This window comes from Pseudorca crassidens, unplaced genomic scaffold (genome assembly GCF_039906515.1).
Source record: "Pseudorca crassidens isolate mPseCra1 unplaced genomic scaffold, mPseCra1.hap1 Scaffold_131, whole genome shotgun sequence".
In the NCBI taxonomy this organism is placed as follows: domain Eukaryota; kingdom Metazoa; phylum Chordata; class Mammalia; order Artiodactyla; family Delphinidae; genus Pseudorca; species Pseudorca crassidens.
In genome coordinates this window covers 280,958-303,257 of record NW_027136058.1, presented here as the reverse complement: position 1 = coordinate 303,257, position 22,300 = coordinate 280,958, and the positions used below count along the sequence as shown (strand labels likewise).

General features: G+C 43.9%; 1 long non-coding RNA gene across 2 annotated transcripts in view; it reads right to left on the bottom strand.

Moving 5' to 3' along the window:
• Positions 1-651: 651 nt before the first annotated feature.
• Positions 652-22,300, bottom strand: part of LOC137217993 (uncharacterized) — a 140,839-nt gene continuing 119,190 nt past the window's right edge. For both annotated transcript variants that reach the window (XR_010940357.1, XR_010940358.1), the window contains exon 3: positions 652-740. This is a non-coding gene — a long non-coding RNA (uncharacterized lncRNA). The remainder of the gene's footprint in view (positions 741-22,300) is intronic.

The following is a 22,300-nucleotide window of genomic DNA, read 5'->3' as shown; positions in this document are numbered from 1 at the left end:
AGTTGAAGAAAGGAGCTCAGGGGCAATGTAATTCACAAACCTGCAGAGTTATAAATGACAGCTATCGTCCAAAAATATACTGAAGTAAGGCTGCCAAGAGGACTTGAAAGCGGGGCAGAATTGCAGGAAACCGATTTCAGGAGGTAGACTGGAATTGCATTGAAAGCATAGGAAAAGAGGCAGAACGTCCAGAATGATGCACTTGGCCAAAAAGGGCGTATGCGTTTTTTCCTGAATATATTCGGGAAAAAACGCATACGCCCTTTTTGGCCAACCAAGCAAACATGCAAAGGAAATCTGCACTACAATAAAGTCTCACTTCCCCCCGGTCAAAAGGGCCATCTGAAAAAAGTGTAAAATCCAGAAAGGCAGGACAGGCCATGGAGAACTGGGAGCCTTGTTATGCTGATGGGCGGGATGTAAATTGCCAACAGACACTCGGGAGAAGTGTATGGTGTTTCCTGAAACATCTAAAAAACAAAGCAACAGAGCCTAGGGCACTTCCACTTATGGTCCTATAGCTTAGGGAAATTAAAATCAAAAAGATACAGCCACCACAAAGTTTGGGACGCCTCTGTTTACAAGAACCTCGTTTACCGTACAAGTTCAGTATCACAGAAAGTGAAAAATGGATAAAGAACTTGTGGTAATTACGTACAATGCAGTATCACTCAGCAATGAAATCTATGTCATCAGGCCCGTAGCAGCATAATGAGAGGATTCAGGTACGATGATTCTAACTGAAATACGTCACACAGAAAAAGAAACATCATAAGATATCACTAATACACGGAATTTAAACTTGGCTACACAGGAACTGAATTCCAAAACAGAACAGGGTCTCAAATTTAGAAAACCAACTTATGTTTGCTTAAGAGAAAAGGTGAGTTGGGGGGCTGCATAAAACCAGAGATTGAAATGAGCACAGATAACGTTCCTTAAGCCAAATATGGAATAGACAAGAGCTACTCCTTGCTCAACGAAATGGACTCAACACCCCATATTAAACGCCTAATAATGTACCTGACTAGTAAGTATCTTAAAACCTATGGATTGCTATGTCTCCAAAAGAGAATCAAGCGTGTGTACAGAGGCATAAACGCAGCAGTGATAGGATTGGAGAGGTTCGGTGAGCAAATGAAGACCCTTTGAAGTCATATTGCACGGTACCCATTCCACGGGTTTCAACTACCCAGGTTTAAGGTATTCTTCCTTCAGCTAAAACATGCATGTGGAACCCAGAGTATGATCAACCGTGTGAACGGGAGACGTGTTCAAATATGTCTCAGTTTTCGTACCCTGGTACTCGGGTGCAACATTCCAGACGCTTTACTTACACTGTCCCAACTTGGAGAGTCAGTCCCTTTAACCTCCTGTTTGGCCCAGTTTGCAATTTCTGTGGAAGATGAACAGGAATAGGGAGAACCAATGAGAGACTAGCTGGATGTGTCTGGACGGGCAAATTTAACTCTCATTTCCCACCAGGAAGAGGAAATAACCAAAGGCTCAGCGTGCCTTGCCGGAACCAGATTAGGGCCTGAAGCCATCCTGCGGTGTTGCGGCCAGCTCACAAGAAAGCGAGTTGAAGAAAGGAGCTCAGGGGCACTGTAATTCACAAACCTGCAGAGTTATAAATGACAGCTATCGTCCAAAAATATACTGAAGTAAGGCTGCCAAGAGGACTTGAAAGCGGGGCAGAATTGCAGGAAACCGATTTCAGGAGGTAGACTGGAATTGCATTGAAAGCATAGGAAAAGAGGTAGAACGTCCACAATGATGCACTTGGCCAAAAAGGGCGTATGCGTTTTTTCCTGAATATATTCGGGAAAAAACGCATACGCCCTTTTTGGCCAACCAACCAAGCTTGCAAAGGAAATCTGCACTACAATGAAGTCTCACTTCCCCCCGGTCAAAAGGGCCATCTGAAAAATGTGTAAAATCCAGAAAGGCAGGACAGGCCATGGAGAACTGGGAGCCTTGTTATGCTGATGGGCGGGATGTAAATTGCCAACAGACACTCGGGAGAAGTGTTTGGTGTTTCCTGAAACATCTAAAAAACACAGCAACAGAGCCTAGGGCACTTCCACTTATGGTCCTATAGCTTAGGGAAATTAAAATCAAAAAGACACAGCCACCCCAAAGTTTGGGACGCCTCTGTTTACAAGAACCTCGTTTACCTTACAAGTTAAACATCACAGAAAGTGAAAAATGGATAAAGAACTTGTGGAACTTACGTACAATGCAGTATCACTCAGCAATGAAATCTCTGTCACCAGGCCCGTAGCAGCATAATGAGTGGATTCAGGTACGATGATTCTAACTGAAATAAGTCACACAGAAAAAGAAACATCATAAGATATCACTAATACACGGAATGTAAACTTGGCTACACAGGAACTGAATTCCAAAACAGAACAGGGTCTCAAATTTAGAAAACCAACTTATGCTTGCTTAAGGGGAAAGGTGAGTTGGGGTGCTGCATAAAACCAGAGATTGAAATGAGCACAGATAAAGTTCCTTAAGCCAAATATGGAATAGACAAGAGCTACTACTTGCTCAACGAAATGGACTCAACACCGCATATTAAACGCCTAAGAATGTACCTGACTAGTAAGTATCTTAAAACCTATGGATTGCTATGTCTCCGAAAGAGAATCAAGCATGTGTACAGGGGCATAAACGCAGCAGTGATAGGATTGGAGAGGTTCGGTGAGCAAATGAAGACCCTTTGAAGTCATATTGCATGGTACCCATTCCACGGGTTTCAACTACCCAGGTTTAAGGTATTCTTCCTTCAGCTAAAACATGCATGTGGAACCTAGAGTATGATCAACCATGTGATCGGGAGACGTGTTCAAATATGTCTCAGTTTTCGTACCCTGGTACTCGGGTGCAACATTCCAGACGCTTTACTAACACTCTCCCGACTTGGAGAGTCAGTCCCTTTAACCTCCTGTTTGGACCAGTTTGCAATTTCTGTGGAAGATGAACAGGAATAGGGAGAACCAATGAGAGACTAGCTGGACGTGTCTGAACGGGCAAATTTAACTCTCATTTCCCACCAGGAAGAGGAATTAACCAAAGGCTCAGCGAGCCGTGCCGGAACCAGATTAGGGCCTGAAGCCATCCTGCGGTGTTGCGGCCAGCTCACAAGAAAGCGAGTTGAAGAAAGGAGCTCATGGGCACTGTAATTCACAAAGCTGCAGAGTTATAAATGACAGCTATCGTCCAAAAATATACTGAAGTAAGGCTGCCAAGAGGACTTGAAAGCGGGGCAGAATTGCAGGAAACCAAATTCAGGAGGTAGACTGGAATTGCATTGAAAGCATAGGAAAAGAGGCAGAACGTCCACAATGATGCACTTGGCCAAAAAGGGCGTATGCGTTTTTTCCTGAATATATTCAGGAAAAAACGCATACGCCCTTTTTGGCCAACCAAGCAAGCTTGCAAAGGAAATCTGCACTACAATGAAGTCTCACTTCCCCCCGGTCAAAAGGGCCATCTGAAAAAAGTGTAAAATCCAGAAAGGCAGGACAGGCCATGGAGAACTGGGAGCCTTGTTATGCTGATGGGCGGGATGTAAATTGCCAACAGACACTCGGGAGAAGTGTATGGTGTTTCCTGAAACATCTAAAAAACACAGCAACAGAGCCTAGGGCACTTCCACTTATGGTCCTATAGCTTAGGGAAATTAAAATCAAAAAGACACAGCCACCCCAAAGTTTGGGACGCCTCTGTTTACAAGAACCTCGTTTACCGTACAAGTTCAACATCACAGAAAGTGAAAAATGGATAAAGAACTTGTGGAACTTACGTACAATGCAGTATCATTCAGCAATGAAATCTATGTCATCAGGCCCGTAGCAGCATAATGAGTGGATTCAGGTACGATGATTCTAACTGAAATAAATCACACAGAAAAAGAAACATCATAAGATATCACTAATACACGGAATGTAAACTTGGCTACACAGGAACTGAATTCCAAAACAGAACAGGGTCTCAAATTTAGAAAACCAGCTTATGCTTGCTTAAGGGGAAAGGTGAGTTGGGGTGCTGCATAAAACCAGAGATTGAAATGAGCACAGATAAAGTTCCTTAAGCCAAATATGGAATAGACAAGAGCTACTCCTTGCTCAACGAAATGGACTCAACACCCCATATTAAACGCCTAAGAATGTACTGACTAGTAAGTATCTTAAAACCTATGGATTGCTATGTCTCCGAAAGAGAATCAAGCATGTGTACAGGGGTATAAACGCAGCAGTGATAGGATTGGAGAGGTTCGGTGAGCAAATGAAGACCCTTTGAAGTCATATTGCATGGTACCCATTCCACGGGTTTCAACTACCCAGGTTTAAGGTATTCTTCCTTCAGCTAAAACATGCATGTGGAACCTAGGGTATGATCAACCATGTGATCGGGAGACGTGTTCAAATATGTCTCAGTTTTCGTACCCTGGTACTCGGGTGCAACATTCCAGACGCTTTACTAACACTCTCCCCACTTGGAGAGTCAGCGCCTTTAACCTCCTGTTTGGACCAGTTTGCAATTTCTGCGGAAGATGAACAGGAATAGGGAGAACCAATGAGAGACTAGCTGGAGGTGTCTGGACGGGCAAATTTAACTCTCATTTCCCACCAGGAAGAGGAATTAACCAAAGGCTCAGCGTGCCATGCCGGAACCAGATTAGGGCCTGAAGCCATCCTGCGGTGTTGCGGCCAGGTCACAAGAAAGCGATTTGAAGAAAGTAGCTCAGGGGCACTGTAATGCACAAACCGGCAGAGTTATAAATGACAGCGATCGTCCAAAAATATACTGAAGTAAGGCTGCCAAGAGGACTTGAAAGCGGGGCAGAATTGCAGGAAACCGATTTCAGGAGGTAGACTGGAATTGCATTGAAAGCATAGGAAAAGAGGCAGAACGTCCACAATGATGCACTTGGCAAAAAAGGGCGTATGCGTTTTTTCCTGAATATATTCAGGAAAAAACGCATACGCCCTTTTTGGCCAACCAAGCAAGCTTGCAAAGGAAATCTGCACTACAATGAAGTCTCACTTCCTTCCGGTCAAAAGGGCCATCTGGAGAAAGTGTAAAATCCAGAAAGGCAGGACAGGCCATGGAGAACTGGGAGCCTTGTTATGCTGATGGGCGGGATGTAAATTGCCAAGAGACACTCGGGAGAAGTGTATGGTGTTTCCTGAAACATCTAAAAAACAAAGCAACAGAGCCTAGGGCACTTCCACTTATGGTCCTATAGCTTAGGGAAATTAAAATCAAAAAGACACAGCCACCCCAAAGTTTGGGACGGCTCTGTTTACAAGAACATCGTTTACAGTACAAGTTCAACATCGCAGAAAGCGAAAAATGGATAAAGAAGCTGTGGTATTTACTTACAAAGCAATATCACTCAGCAATGAAATCTATGTCATCAGGCCCTTAGCAGCACAATGAGTGGATTCAGGTATGATGATTCTAACTGAAATAAGTCACACAGAAAAAGAAACATCATAAGATATCAGTAATACACGGAATGTAAACTTGGCTACACAGGAACTGAATTACAGAACAGAACAGGGTCTCAAATTTAGAAAACCAACTTATGCTTGCTTAAGGGGAAAGGTGAGTTGGGGTGCTGCATAAAACCAGAGATTGAAATGAGCACAGATAAAGTTCCTTAAGCCAAATATGGAATAGACAAGAGCTACTCCTTGCTCAACGAAATGGACTCAACACCACATATTAAACGCCTAAGAATGTACCTGACTAGTAAGTAACTTAAAACCTAGGGATTGCTATGTCTCCAAAAGAGAATCAAGCGTGTGTACAGGGGCATAAACGCAGCAGTGATAGGATTGGAGAGGTTCGGTGAGCAAATGAAGACCCTTTGAAGTCATATTGCATGGTACCCATTCCACGGGTTTCAACTACCCAGGTTTAAGGTATTCTTCCTTCAGCTAAAATATGCATGTGGAACCTAGAGTATGATCAACCATGTGATCGGGAGACGTGTTCAAATATGTCTCAGTTTTCCTCCCCTGGTACTCGGGTGCAACATTCCAGACACTTTACTAACACTCTCCCGACTTGGAGAGTCAGTGCCTTTAACCTCCTGTTTGGCCCAGTTTGCAATTTCTGCGGAAGATGAACAGGAATAGCGAGAACCAATGAGAGACTAGCTGGAGGTGTCTGGAGGGGCAAATTTAACTCTCATTTCCCACCAGGAAGAGGAATTAACCAAAGGTTCAGCGTGCCGTGCCGGAACGAGATTAGGGCCTGAAGCCATGCTGCGGTGTTGCGGCCAGCTCACAAGAAAGCGAGTTGAAGAAAGGAGCTCAGGGGCACTGTAATGCACAAACCTGCAGAGTTATAAATGACAGCTATCGTCCAAAAATATACTGAAGTAAGGCTGCCAAGAGGACTTGAAAGCGGGGCAGAATTGCAGGAAACCGATTTCAGGAGGTAGACTGGAATTGCATTGAAAGCATAGGAAAAGAGGCAGAACGTCCACAATGATGCACTTGGAGAAAAAGTGCGTATGCGTTTTTTCCTGAATATATTCAGGAAAAAACGCATACGCACTTTTTGGCCAACCAAGCAAGCTTGCAAAGGAAATCTGCACTACAATGAAGTCTCACTTCCCCCCAGTCAAAAGGGCCATCTGAAAAAAGTGTAAAATCCAGAAAGGCAGGACAGGCCATGGAGAACTGGGAGCCTTGTTATGCTGATGGGCGGGATGTAAATTGCCAACAGACACTTGGGAGGAGTGTATGGTGTTTCCTGAAACATCTAAAAAACAAATCAACAGAGCCTAGGGCACTTCCACTTATGGTCCTATAGCTTAGGGAAATTAAAATCAAAAAGACACAGCCACCCCAAAGTTTGAGACGCCTCTGTTTACAAGAACCTCGTTTACCGTACAAGTTCAGTATCACAGAAAGTGAAAAATGGATAAAGAACTTGTGGTACTTACGTACAATGCAGTATCACTCAGCAATGAAATCTATGTCATCAGGCCCGTAGCAGCATAATGAGTGGATTCAGGTACGATGATTCTAACTGAAATAAGTCACACAGAAAAAGAAACATCATAAGATATCACTAATACACGGAATGTAAACTTGGCTACACAGGAACTGAATTCCAAAACAGAACAGGGTCTCAAATTTAGAAAACCAACTTATGCTTGCTTAAGGGGAAAGGTGAGTTGGGGTGCTGCATAAAACCAGAGATTGAAATGAGCACAGATAAAGTTCCTTAAGCCAAATATGGAATAGACAAGAGCTACTCCTTGCTCAACGAAATGGACTCAACACCCCATATTAAACGCCTAAGAATGTACCTGACTAGTAAGTATCTTAAAAGCTATGGATTGCTATGTCTCCAAAAGAGAATCAAGCATGCGTACAGGGGCATAAACGCAGCAGTGATAGGATTGGAGAGGTTCGGTGAGCAAATGAAGACCCTTTGAAGTCATATTGCATGGTACCCATTCCACGGGTCTCAACTCTCCACATTTAAGGTATTCTTCCTTGAGCTAAATCATGCATGTAGAACCCAGAGTATGATCAACTGTGTGAAAGGGAGACGTGTTCAAATATGTCTCAGTTTTCCTCCCCTGGTACTCGGGTGCAACATTCCAGACGCTTTACTAACACTCTCCCCACTTGGAGAGTCAGCGCCTTTAACCTCCTGTTTGGACCAGTTTGCAATTTCTGCGGAAGATGAACAGGAATAGGGAGAACCAATGAGAGACTAGCTGGAGGTGTCTGGACGGGCAAATTTAACTCTCATTTCCCACCAGGAAGAGGAAATAACCAAAGGCTCAGCGTGCCGTGCCGGAACCAGATTAGGGACTGAAGCCATCTTGCAGTGTTGCGTCCAGGTCACAAGAAAGCGAGTTGAAGATAGTAGCTAAGGGGCACTGTAATTCACAAACCTGCAGAGTTATAAATGACAGCGATCGTCCAAAAATATACTGAAGTAAGGCTGCCAAGAGGACTTGAAAGCGGGGCAGAATTGCAGGAAACCGATTTCACGAGGTAGACTGGAATTGCATTGAAAGCATAGGAAAAGAGGCAGAACGTCCACAATGATGCACTTGGCCAAAAAGGGCGTATGCGTTTTTTCCTGAATATATTCAGGAAAAAACGCATACGCCCTTTTTGGCCAACCAAGCAAGCTTGCAAAGGAAATCTGCACTACAATGAAGTCTCACTTCCCCCCGATCAAAAGGACCATCTGGAGAAAGTGTAAAATCCAGAAAGGCAGGACAGGCCATGGAGAACTGGGAGCCTTGTTATGCTGATGGGCGGGATGTAAATTGCCAACAGACACTCGGGAGAAGTGTATGGTGTTTCCTGAAACATCTAAAAAACAAAGCAACAGAGCCTAGGGCACTTCCACTTATGGTCCTATAGCTTAGGGAAATTAAAATCAAAAAGACACAGCCACCCCAAAGTTTGGGACGGCTCTGTTTACAAGAACATCGTTTACAGTACAAGTTCAACATCGCAGAAAGCGAAAAATGGATAAAGAAGCTGTGGTATTTACTTACAAAGCAATATCACTCAGCAATGAAATCTATGTCATCAGGCCCTTAGCAGCACAATGAGTGGATTCAGGTTCGATGATTCTAACTGAAATAAGTCACACAGAAAAAGAAACATCATAAGATATCAGTAATACACGGAATGTAAACTTGGCTACACAGGAACTGAATTACAGAACAGAACAGGGTCTCAAATTTAGAAAACCAACTTATGCTTGCTTAAGGGGAAAGGTGAGTTGGGGTGCTGCATAAAACCAGAGATTGAAATGAGCACAGATAAAGTTCCTTAAGCCAAATATGGAATAGACAAGAGCTACTCCTTGCTCAACGAAATGGACTCAACACCACATATTAAACGCCTAAGAATGTACCTGACTAGTAAGTAACTTAAAACCTAGGGATTGCTATGTCTCCAAAAGAGAATCAAGCGTGTGTACAGGGGCATAAACGCAGCAGTGATAGGATTGGAGAGGTTCGGTGAGCAAATGAAGACCCTTTGAAGTCATATTGCATGGTACCCATTCCACGGGTTTCAACTACCCAGGTTTAAGGTATTCTTCCTTCAGCTAAAACATGCATGTGGAACCTAGAGTATGATCAACCATGTGATCGGGAGACGTGTTCAAATATGTCTCAGTTTTCGTACCCTGGTACTCGGGTGCAACATTCCAGACGCTTTACTAACACTCTCCCCACTTGGAGAGTCAGCGCCTTTAACCTCCTGTTTGGACCAGTTTGCAATTTCTGCGGAAGATGAACAGGAATAGGGAGAACCAATGAGAGACTAGCTGGAGGTGTCTGGACGGGCAAATTTAACTCTCATTTCCCACCAGGAAGAGGAATTAACCAAAGGCTCAGCGTGCCATGCCGGAACCAGATTAGGGCCTGAAGCCATCCTGCGGTGTTGCGGCCAGGTCACAAGAAAGCGATTTGAAGAAAGTAGCTCAGGGGCACTGTAATGCACAAACCGGCAGAGTTATAAATGACAGCTATCGTCCAAAAATATACTGAAGTTAGGCTGCCAAGAGGACTTGAAAGCGGGGCAGAATTGCAGGAAACCGATTTCAGGCGGTAGACTGGAATTGCATTGAAAGCATAGGAAAAGAGGCAGAACGTCCACAATGATGCACTTGGCCAAAAAGGGCGTATGCATTTTTTCTTGAATATATTCAGGAAAAAACGCATACGCACTTGTTGGCCAACCAAGCAAACTTGCAAAGGAAATCTGCACTACAATGAAGTCTCACTTCCCCTCGGTCAAAAGGGCCATCTGAAAAAAGTGTAAAATCCAGAAAGGCAGGAAAGGTCATGGAGAACTGGGAGCCTTGTTATGCTGATGGGCGGGATGTAAATTGCCAAGAGACACTCGGGAGAAGTGTATGGTGTTTCCTGAAACATCTAAAAAACAAAGCAACAGAGCCTAGGGCACTTCCACTTATGGTCCTATAGCTTAGGGAAATTAAAATCAAAAAGACACAGCCACCCCAAAGTTTGGGACGCCTCTGTTTACAAGAACCTCGTTTACCGTACAAGTTCAGTATCACAGAAAGTGAAAAATGGATAAAGAACTTGTGGTACTTACGTACAATGCAGTATCACTCAGCAATGAAATCTATGTCATCAGGCCCGTAGCAGCATAATAAGTGGATTCAGGTTCGATGATTCTAACTGAAATAAGTCACACAGAAAAAGAAACATCATAAGATATCACTAATACACGGAATGTAAACTTGGCTACACAGGAACTGAATTCCAAAACAGAACAGGGTCTCAAATTTAGAAAACCAACTTATGCTTGCTTAAGAGGAAAGGTGAGTCGGGGTGCTGCATAAAACCAGAGATTGAAATGAGCACAGATAAAGTTCCTTAAGCCAAATATGGAATAGACAAGAGCTACTCCTTGCTCAACGAAATGGACTCAACACCCCATATTAAACGCCTAAAAATGTACCTGACTAGTAAGTATCTTAAAACCTATGGATTGCTAAGTCTCCAAAAGAGAATCAAGCGTGTGTACAGGGGCATAAACGCAGCAGTGATAGGATTGGAGAGGTTCGGTGAGCAAATGAAGACCCTTTGAAATCATATTGCATGGTACCCTTTCCATGGGTCTCAACTCTCCAGGTTTAAGGTATTCTTCCTTCAGCTAAAACATGCATGTGGAACCCAGAGTATGATCAACCGTGTGAACGGGAGACGTGTTCAAATATGTCTCAGTTTTCCTCCCCTGGTACTCGGGTGCAACATTCCAGACGCTTTACTAACACTCTCCCCACTTGGAGAGTCAGCGCCTTTAACCTCCTGTTTGGCCCAGTTTGCAATTTCTGCGGAAGATGAACAGGAATAGGGAGAACCAATGAGAGACTAGCTGGAGGTGTCTGAACGGGCAAATTTAACTCTCATTTCCCACCAGGAAGAGGAAATAACCAAAGGCTCAGCGTGCCGTGCCAGAACCAGATTAGGGACTGAAGCCATCCTGCGGTGTTGCGGCCAGCTCACAAGAAAGCGAGTTGAAGAAAGGAGCTCAGGGGCACTGTAATTCACAAAGCTGCAGAGTTATAAATGACAGCTATCGTCCAAAAATATACTGAAGTAAGGCTGCCAAGAGGACTTGAAAGCGGGGCAGAATTGCAGGAAACCGATTTCAGGAGGTAGACTGGAATTGCATTGAAAGCATAGGAAAAGAGGCGGAACGTCCACAATGATGCACTTGGCCAAAAAGGGCGTATGCGTTTTTTCCTGACTATATTCAGGAAAAAACGCATACGCCCTTTTTGGCCAACCAAGCAAGCTTGCAAAGGAAATCTGCACTACAATGAAGTCTCACTTCCCCCCGGTCAAAAGGGCCATGTGAAAAAAGTGTAAAATCCAGAAAGGCAGGACAGGCAATGGAGAACTGGGAGCCTTGTTATGCTGATGGGCGGGATGTAAATTGCCAAGAGACACTCGGGAGAAGTGTATGGTGTTTCCTGAAACATCTGAAAAACAAAGCAACAGAGCCTAGGGCACTTCCACTTATGGTCCTATGGCTTAGGGAAATTAAAATAAAAAAGACACAGGCACCCCAAAGGTTGGAATGGCTCTGTTTACAAGAACCTCGTTTACAGTACAAGTTCAACATCGCAGAAAGTGAAAAATGGATAAAGAAGTTGTGGTATTTACTTACAAAGCAATATCACTCAGCAATGAAATCTATGTCATCAGGCCCATAGCAGCACAATGAGTGGATTCAGGTATGATGATTCTAACTGAAATAAGTCACACAGAAAAAGAAACATCATAAGATATCAGTAATACATGGAATGTAAACTTGGCTACACAGGAACTGAATTACAGAACAGAACAGGGTCTCAAATTTAGAAAACCAACTTATGCTTGCTTAAGGGGAAAAGTGAGTTGGGGTGCTGCATAAAACCAGAGATTGAAATGAACACAGATAAAGTTCCTTAAGCCAAATATGGAATAGACAAGAGCTACTCCTTGCTCAACGAAATGGACTCAACACCCCATATTAAACGCCTAAGAATGTACCTGACTAGTAAGTATCTTGAAACTTATGGATTGCTATGTCTCCGAAAGAGAATCAAGCATATGTACAGGGGCATAAACGCAGCAGTGATAGGATTGGAGAGGTTCGGTGAGCAAATGAAGACCCTTTGAAGTCATATTGCATGGTACCCATTCCACGGGTTTCAACTACCCAGGTTTAAGGTATTCTTCCTTCAGCTAAATCATGCATGTGGAACCCAGAGTATGATCAACCGTGTGAACGGGAGACGTGTTCAAATATGTCTCAGTTTTCGTACCCTGGTACTCGGGTGCAACATTCCAGACGCTTTACTAACACTCTCCCGACTTGGAGAGTCAGTCCCTTTAACCTCCTGTTTGGCCCAGTTTGCAATTTCTGCGGAAGATGAACAGGAATAGTGAGAACCAATGAGAGACTAGCTGGAGGTGTCTGGACGGGCAAATTTAACTCTCATTTCCCACCAGGAAGAGGAAATAAGCAAAGGCTCAGCGTGCCATGCCGGAACCAGATTAGGGACTGAAGCCATCCTGCGGTGTTGCGGCCAGCTCACAAGAAAGCGAGTTGAAGAAAGGAGCTCAGGGGCACTGTAATTCACAAACCTGCAGAGTTATAAATGACAGCTATCGTCCAAAAATATACTGAAGTAAGGCTGCCAAGAGGACTTGAAAGCGGGGCAGAATTGCAGGAAACCGATTTCAGGAGGTAGACTGGAATTGCATTGAAAGCATAGGAAAAGAGGCGGAACGTCCACAATGATGCACTTGGCCAAAAAGGGCGTATGCGTTTTTTCCTGAATATATTCAGGAAAAAACGCATACGCACTTTTTGGCCAACCAAGCAAGCTTGCAAAGGAAATCTGCACTACAATGAAGTCTCACTTCCCCCCGGTCAAAAGGGCCATCTGAAAAAAGTGTAAAATCCAGAAAGGCAGGACAGGCCATGGAGAACTGGGAGCCTTGTTATGCTGATGGGCGGGATGTAAATTGCCAACAGACACTCGGGAGAAGTGTATGGTGTTTCCTGAAACATCTAAAATACAAAGCAACAGAACCTAGGGCACTTCCACTTATGGTCCTATAGCTTAGGGAAATTAAAATCAAAAAGACACAGCCACCCCAAAGTATGTGACGCCTCTGTTTACAAGAACCTCGTTTACCGTACAAGTTCAACATCACAGAATATGAAAAATGGGTAAAGAACTTGTGCTACTTACGTACAATGCAGTATCACTCAGCAATGAAATCTATGTCATCAGGCCCGTAGCAGCATAATGAGTGGATTCAGGTATGATGATTCTAACTGAAATAAGTCACACAGAAAAAGAAACATCATAAGATATCACTAATACACGGAATGTAAACTTGGCTACACAGGAACTGAATTCCAAAACAGAACAGGGTCTCAAATTTAGAAAACCAACTTATGCTTGCTTAAGGGGAAAGGAGAGTTGGGGTGCTGCATAAAACCAGAGATTGAAATGAGCACAGATAAAGTTCCTTAAGCCAAATATGGAATAGACAAGAGCTACTCCTTGCTCAACAAAATGGACTCAACACCCCATATTAAACGCCTAAAAATGTACCTGACTAGTAAGTATCTTAAAACCTATGGATTGCTAAGTCTCCAAAAGAGAATCAAGCGTGTGTACAGGGGCATAAACGCAGCAGTGATAGGATTGGAGAGGTTCGGTGAGCAAATGAAGACCCTTTGAAATCATATTGCATGGTACCCATTCCACGGGTCTCAACTCTCCAGGTTTAAGGTATTCTTCCTTCAGCTAAAACATGCATGTGGAACCCAGAGTATGATCAACCGTGTGAACGGGAGACGTGTTCAAATATGTCTCAGTTTTCCTCCCCTGGTACTCGGGTGCAACATTCCAGACGCTTTACTAACACTCTCCCCACTTGGAGAGTCAGCGCCTTTAACCTCCTGTTTGGCCCAGTTTGCAATTTCTGCGGAAGATGAACAGGAATAGGGAGAACCAATGAGAGACTAGCTGGAGGTGTCTGGACGGGCAAATTTAACTCTCATTTCCCACCAGGAAGAGGAAATAACCAAAGGCTCAGCGTGCCGTGCCAGAACCAGATTAGGGCCTGAAGCCATCCTGCGGTGTTGTGGCCAGCTCACAAGAAAGCGAGTTGAAGAAAGGAGCTCAGGGGCACTGTAATTCACAAACCTGCAGAGTTATAAATGACAGCTATCGTCCAAAAATATACTGAAGTAAGGCTGCCAAGAGGACTTGAAAGCGGGGCAGAATTGCAGGAAACCGATTTCAGGAGGTAGACTGGAATTGCATTGAAAGCATAGGAAAAGAGGCAGAACGTACACAATGATGCACTTGGCCAAAAAGGGCGTATGCGTTTTTTCCTGAATATATTCAGGAAAAAACGCATACGCCCTTTTTGGCCAACCAAGCAAGCTTGCAAAGGAAATCTGCACTACAATGAAGTCTCACTTCCCCCCGGTCAAAAGGGCCATCTGAAAAAAGTGTAAAATCCAGAAAGGCAGCACAGGCCATGGAGAACTGGAAGCCTTGTTATGCTGATGGGCGGGATGTAAATTGCCAACAGACACTCGGGAGAAGTGTATGGTGTTTCCTGAAACATCTAAAAAACAAAGCAACAGAGCCTAGGGCACTTCCACTTATGGTCCTATAGCTTAGGGAAATTAAAATCAAAAAGACACAGCCACCCCAAAGGTTGGAACGGCTCTGTTTACAAGAACCTCGTTTACAGTACAAGTTCAACATCGCAGAAAGTGAAAAATGGATAAAGAGGTTGTGGTATTTACTTACAAAGCAATATCACTCAGCAATGAAATCTATGTCATCAGGCCCTTAGCAGCACAATGAGTGGATTCAGGTATGATGATTCTAACTGAAATAAGTCACACAGAAAAAGAAACATCATAAGATATCACTAATACACGGAATGTAAACTTGGCTACACAGGAACTGAATTCCAAAACAGAACAGGGTCTCAAATTTAGAAAACCAACTTATGCTTGCTTAAGGGGAAAGGAGAGTTGGGGTGCTGCATAAAACCAGAGATTGAAATGAGCACAGATAAAGTTCCTTAAGCCAAATATGGAATAGACAAGAGCTACTCCTTTCTCAACGAAATGGACTCAACACCCCATATTAAACGCCTAAAAATGTACCTGACTAGTAAGTATCTTAAAACCTATGGATTGCTAAGTCTCCAAAAGAGAATCAAGCGTGTGTACAGGGGCATAAACGCAGCAGTGATAGGATTGGAGAGGTTCGGTGAGCAAATGAAGACCCTTTGAAATCATATTGCATGGTACCCTTTCCACGGGTCTCAACTCTCCAGGTTTAAGGTATTCTTCCTTCAGCTAAAACATGCATGTGGAACCCAGAGTATGATCAACCGTGTGAACGGGAGACGTGTTCAAATATGTCTCAGTTTTCCTCCCCTGGTACTCGGGTGCAACATTCCAGACGCTTTACTAACACTCTCCCCACTTGGAGAGTCAGCGCCTTTAACCTCCTGTTTGGCCCAGTTTGCAATTTCTGCGGAAGATGAACAGGAATAGGGAGAACCAATGAGAGACTAGCTGGAGGTGTCTGAACGGGCAAATTTAACTCTCATTTCCCACCAGGAAGAGGAAATAACCAAAGGCTCAGCGTGCCGTGCCAGAACCAGATTAGGGCCTGAAGCCATCCTGCGGTGTTGCGGCCAGCTCACAAGAAAGCGAGTTGAAGAAAGGAGCTCAGGGGCACTGTAATTCACAAAGCTGCAGAGTTATAAATGACAGCTATCGTCCAAAAATATACTGAAGTAAGGCTGCCAAGAGGACTTGAAAGCGGGGCAGAATTGCAGGAAACCGATTTCAGGAGGTAGACTGGAATTGCATTGAAAGCATAGGAAAAGAGGCGGAGCGTCCACAATGATGCACTTGGCCAAAAAGGGCGTATGCGTTTTTTCCTGAATATATTCAGGAAAAAACGCATACGCCCTTTTTGGCCAACCAAGCAAGCTTGCAAAGGAAATCTGCACTACAATGAAGTCTCACTTCCCCCCGGTCAAAAGGGCCATCTGAAAAAAGTGTAAAATCCAGAAAGGCAGGACAGGCCATGGAGAACTGGAAGCCTTGTTATGCTGATGGGCGGGATGTAAATTGCCAACAGACACTCGGGAGAAGTGTATGGTGTTTCCTGAAACATCTGAAAAACAAAGCAACAGAGCCTAGGGCACTTCCACTTATGGTCCTATGGCTTAGGGAAATTAAAATAAAAAAGACACAGGCACCCCAAAGGTTGGAATGGCTCTGTTTACAAGAACCTCGTTTACAGTACAAGTTCAACATCGCAGAAAGTGAAAAATGGATAAAGAAGTTGTGGTATTTACTTACAAAGCAATATCACTCAGCAATGAAATCTATGTCATCAGGCCCATAGCAGCACAATGAGTGGATTCAGGTATGATGATTCTAACTGAAATAAGTCACACAGAAAAAGAAACATCATAAGATATCAGTAATACATGGAATGTAAACTTGGCTACACAGGAACTGAATTACAGAACAGAACAGGGTCTCAAATTTAGAAAACCAACTTATGCTTGCTTAAGGGGAAAAGTGAGTTGGGGTGCTGCATAAAACCAGAGATTGAAATGAACACAGATAAAGTTCCTTAAGCCAAATATGGAATAGACAAGAGCTACTCCTTGCTCAACGAAATGGACTCAACACCCCATATTAAACGCCTAAGAATGTACCTGACTAGTAAGTATCTTGAAACTTATGGATTGCTATGTCTCCGAAAGAGAATCAAGCATATGTACAGGGGCATAAACGCAGCAGTGATAGGATTGGAGAGGTTCGGTGAGCAAATGAAGACCCTTTGAAGTCATATTGCATGGTACCCATTCCACGGGTTTCAACTACCCAGGTTTAAGGTATTCTTCCTTCAGCTAAATCATGCATGTGGAACCCAGAGTATGATCAACCGTGTGAACGGGAGACGTGTTCAAATATGTCTCAGTTTTCGTACCCTGGTACTCGGGTGCAACATTCCAGACGCTTTACTAACACTCTCCCGACTTGGAGAGTCAGTCCCTTTAACCTCCTGTTTGGCCCAGTTTGCAATTTCTGCGGAAGATGAACAGGAATAGTGAGAACCAATGAGAGACTAGCTGGAGGTGTCTGGACGGGCAAATTTAACTCTCATTTCCCACCAGGAAGAGGAAATAAGCAAAGGCTCAGCGTGCCATGCCGGAACCAGATTAGGGACTGAAGCCATCCTGCGGTGTTGCGGCCAGCTCACAAGAAAGCGAGTTGAAGAAAGGAGCTCAGGGGCACTGTAATTCACAAACCTGCAGAGTTATAAATGACAGCTATCGTCCAAAAATATACTGAAGTAAGGCTGCCAAGAGGACTTGAAAGCGGGGCAGAATTGCAGGAAACCGATTTCAGGAGGTAGACTGGAATTGCATTGAAAGCATAGGAAAAGAGGCGGAACGTCCACAATGATGCACTTGGCCAAAAAGGGCGTATGCGTTTTTTCCTGAATATATTCAGGAAAAAACGCATACGCACTTTTTGGCCAACCAAGCAAGCTTGCAAAGGAAATCTGCACTACAATGAAGTCTCACTTCCCCCCGGTCAAAAGGGCCATCTGAAAAAAGTGTAAAATCCAGAAAGGCAGGACAGGCCATGGAGAACTGGGAGCCTTGTTATGCTGATGGGCGGGATGTAAATTGCCAACAGACACTCGGGAGAAGTGTATGGTGTTTCCTGAAACATCTAAAATACAAAGCAACAGAACCTAGGGCACTTCCACTTATGGTCCTATAGCTTAGGGAAATTAAAATCAAAAAGACACAGCCACCCCAAAGTATGTGACGCCTCTGTTTACAAGAACCTCGTTTACCGTACAAGTTCAACATCACAGAATATGAAAAATGGGTAAAGAACTTGTGCTACTTACGTACAATGCAGTATCACTCAGCAATGAAATCTATGTCATCAGGCCCGTAGCAGCATAATGAGTGGATTCAGGTATGATGATTCTAACTGAAATAAGTCACACAGAAAAAGAAACATCATAAGATATCACTAATACACGGAATGTAAACTTGGCTACACAGGAACTGAATTCCAAAACAGAACAGGGTCTCAAATTTAGAAAACCAACTTATGCTTGCTTAAGGGGAAAGGAGAGTTGGGGTGCTGCATAAAACCAGAGATTGAAATGAGCACAGATAAAGTTCCTTAAGCCAAATATGGAATAGACAAGAGCTACTCCTTGCTCAACAAAATGGACTCAACACCCCATATTAAACGCCTAAAAATGTACCTGACTAGTAAGTATCTTAAAACCTATGGATTGCTAAGTCTCCAAAAGAGAATCAAGCGTGTGTACAGGGGCATAAACGCAGCAGTGATAGGATTGGAGAGGTTCGGTGAGCAAATGAAGACCCTTTGAAATCATATTGCATGGTACCCATTCCACGGGTCTCAACTCTCCAGGTTTAAGGTATTCTTCCTTCAGCTAAAACATGCATGTGGAACCCAGAGTATGATCAACCGTGTGAACGGGAGACGTGTTCAAATATGTCTCAGTTTTCCTCCCCTGGTACTCGGGTGCAACATTCCAGACGCTTTACTAACACTCTCCCCACTTGGAGAGTCAGCGCCTTTAACCTCCTGTTTGGCCCAGTTTGCAATTTCTGCGGAAGATGAACAGGAATAGGGAGAACCAATGAGAGACTAGCTGGAGGTGTCTGGACGGGCAAATTTAACTCTCATTTCCCACCAGGAAGAGGAAATAACCAAAGGCTCAGCGTGCCGTGCCAGAACCAGATTAGGGCCTGAAGCCATCCTGCGGTGTTGCGGCCAGCTCACAAGAAAGCGAGTTGAAGAAAGGAGCTCAGGGGCACTGTAATTCACAAACCTGCAGAGTTATAAATGACAGCTATCGTCCAAAAATATACTGAAGTAAGGCTGCCAAGAGGACTTGAAAGCGGGGCAGAATTGCAGGAAACCGATTTCAGGAGGTAGACTGGAATTGCATTGAAAGCATAGGAAAAGAGGCAGAACGTACACAATGATGCACTTGGCCAAAAAGGGCGTATGCGTTTTTTCCTGAATATATTCAGGAAAAAACGCATACGCCCTTTTTGGCCAACCAAGCAAGCTTGCAAAGGAAATCTGCACTACAATGAAGTCTCACTTCCCCCCGGTCAAAAGGGCCATCTGAAAAAAGTGTAAAATCCAGAAAGGCAGCACAGGCCATGGAGAACTGGAAGCCTTGTTATGCTGATGGGCGGGATGTAAATTGCCAACAGACACTCGGGAGAAGTGTATGGTGTTTCCTGAAACATCTAAAAAACAAAGCAACAGAGCCTAGGGCACTTCCACTTATGGTCCTATAGCTTAGGGAAATTAAAATCAAAAAGACACAGCCACCCCAAAGGTTGGAACGGCTCTGTTTACAAGAACCTCGTTTACAGTACAAGTTCAACATCGCAGAAAGTGAAAAATGGATAAAGAGGTTGTGGTATTTACTTACAAAGCAATATCACTCAGCAATGAAATCTATGTCATCAGGCCCTTAGCAGCACAATGAGTGGATTCAGGTATGATGATTCTAACTGAAATAAGTCACACAGAAAAAGAAACATCATAAGATATCACTAATACACGGAATGTAAACTTGGCTACACAGGAACTGAATTCCAAAACAGAACAGGGTCTCAAATTTAGAAAACCAACTTATGCTTGCTTAAGGGGAAAGGAGAGTTGGGGTGCTGCATAAAACCAGAGATTGAAATGAGCACAGATAAAGTTCCTTAAGCCAAATATGGAATAGACAAGAGCTACTCCTTTCTCAACGAAATGGACTCAACACCCCATATTAAACGCCTAAAAATGTACCTGACTAGTAAGTATCTTAAAACCTATGGATTGCTAAGTCTCCAAAAGAGAATCAAGCGTGTGTACAGGGGCATAAACGCAGCAGTGATAGGATTGGAGAGGTTCGGTGAGCAAATGAAGACCCTTTGAAATCATATTGCATGGTACCCTTTCCACGGGTCTCAACTCTCCAGGTTTAAGGTATTCTTCCTTCAGCTAAAACATGCATGTGGAACCCAGAGTATGATCAACCGTGTGAACGGGAGACGTGTTCAAATATGTCTCAGTTTTCCTCCCCTGGTACTCGGGTGCAACATTCCAGACGCTTTACTAACACTCTCCCCACTTGGAGAGTCAGCGCCTTTAACCTCCTGTTTGGCCCAGTTTGCAATTTCTGCGGAAGATGAACAGGAATAGGGAGAACCAATGAGAGACTAGCTGGAGGTGTCTGAACGGGCAAATTTAACTCTCATTTCCCACCAGGAAGAGGAAATAACCAAAGGCTCAGCGTGCCGTGCCAGAACCAGATTAGGGCCTGAAGCCATCCTGCGGTGTTGCGGCCAGCTCACAAGAAAGCGAGTTGAAGAAAGGAGCTCAGGGGCACTGTAATTCACAAAGCTGCAGAGTTATAAATGACAGCTATCGTCCAAAAATATACTGAAGTAAGGCTGCCAAGAGGACTTGAAAGCGGGGCAGAATTGCAGGAAACCGATTTCAGGAGGTAGACTGGAATTGCATTGAAAGCATAGGAAAAGAGGCGGAGCGTCCACAATGATGCACTTGGCCAAAAAGGGCGTATGCGTTTTTTCCTGAATATATTCAGGAAAAAACGCATACGCCCTTTTTGGCCAACCAAGCAAGCTTGCAAAGGAAATCTGCACTACAATGAAGTCTCACTTCCCCCCGGTCAAAAGGGCCATCTGAAAAAAGTGTAAAATCCAGAAAGGCAGGACAGGCCATGGAGAACTGGAAGCCTTGTTATGCTGATGGGCGGGATGTAAATTGCCAACAGACACTAGGGAGAAGTGTATGGTGTTTCCTGAAACATCTGAAAAACAAAGCAACAGAGCCTAGGGCACTTCCACTTATGGTCCTATGGCTTAGGGAAATTAAAATAAAAAAGACACAGGCACCCCAAAGGTTGGAATGGCTCTGTTTACAAGAACCTCGTTTACAGTACAAGTTCAACATCGCAGAAAGTGAAAAATGGATAAAGAAGTTGTGGTATTTACTTACAAAGCAATATCACTCAGCAATGAAATCTATGTCATCAGGCCCATAGCAGCACAATGAGTGGATTCAGGTATGATGATTCTAACTGAAATAAGTCACACAGAAAAAGAAACATCATAAGATATCAGTAATACATGGAATGTAAACTTGGCTACACAGGAACTGAATTACAGAACAGAACAGGGTCTCAAATTTAGAAAACCAACTTATGCTTGCTTAAGGGGAAAAGTGAGTTGGGGTGCTGCATAAAACCAGAGATTGAAATGAACACAGATAAAGTTCCTTAAGCCAAATATGGAATAGACAAGAGCTACTCCTTGCTCAACGAAATGGACTCAACACCCCATATTAAACGCCTAAGAATGTACCTGACTAGTAAGTATCTTGAAACTTATGGATTGCTATGTCTCTGAAAGAGAATCAAGCATATGTACAGGGGCATAAACGCAGCAGTGATAGGATTGGAGAGGTTCGGTGAGCAAATGAAGACCCTTTGAAGTCATATTGCATGGTACCCATTCCACGGGTTTCAACTACCCAGGTTTAAGGTATTCTTCCTTCAGCTAAATCATGCATGTGGAACCCAGAGTATGATCAACCGTGTGAACGGGAGACGTGTTCAAATATGTCTCAGTTTTCGTACCCTGGTACTCGGGTGCAACATTCCAGACGCTTTACTAACACTCTCCCGACTTGGAGAGTCAGTCCCTTTAACCTCCTGTTTGGCCCAGTTTGCAATTTCTGCGGAAGATGAACAGGAATAGTGAGAACCAATGAGAGACTAGCTGGAGGTGTCTGGACGGGCAAATTTAACTCTCATTTCCCACCAGGAAGAGGAAATAAGCAAAGGCTCAGCGTGCCATGCCGGAACCAGATTAGGGACTGAAGCCATCCTGCGGTGTTGCGGCCAGCTCACAAGAAAGCGAGTTGAAGAAAGGAGCTCAGGGGCACTGTAATTCACAAACCTGCAGAGTTATAAATGACAGCTATCGTCCAAAAATATACTGAAGTAAGGCTGCCAAGAGGACTTGAAAGCGGGGCAGAATTGCAGGAAACCGATTTCAGGAGGTAGACTGGAATTGCATTGAAAGCATAGGAAAAGAGGC